Raw genomic sequence first — 602 nt, forward strand, 5'->3', positions numbered from 1 at the left:
CATCATAAGTCGTACTCGAACGTCTCCTCTTTTGAGTTGTGAATGCATATCCTCGAGTACAAAATCTCGGATATGACTTCATTACATACGCTGCTCCACGCACCATCTCGCGTATCCAATCGTCAAATGTTTCACCTCTGGTCATACCAGCAGACACCTATTAATAGCACATATATATGTTATATCAATATATGTGAATTAGTATAAATATGTGATAAATAATATTTTAATTTGTTTAAAGCACTCACTTAAGTAAGCATCCATCCAGAAAATTCTCTCTGCTTCAGTTCTTCAAATTCCTCCTCTGTGGCGTATCTATATGCTTTTCTGCCATGAAAATCCTATACATATGATGACAATAATGTAATTAATTAAGATTTAAATTTTAACTTGTTAAAATAAAAATTTGTAAGCTAATTAATATACCTCTCATATTGAAGAACGTCTTCGCAGTTGGTGAGCAAATATGTTTGCAAATGACTGCGCTCCTGCTCAGTAAGTCGACGGTCCTTTGGCTTTCCGCTAAGTCGTTCAACATCTGTGAAGATGTCTGTAACCGTAACATGATATGTTGCCCGTTCGCCTCTATCATCATGCCGCTT

This window comes from Brassica oleracea, chromosome C1, assembly GCF_000695525.1.
Source record: "Brassica oleracea var. oleracea cultivar TO1000 chromosome C1, BOL, whole genome shotgun sequence".
Taxonomy (NCBI): domain Eukaryota; kingdom Viridiplantae; phylum Streptophyta; class Magnoliopsida; order Brassicales; family Brassicaceae; genus Brassica; species Brassica oleracea.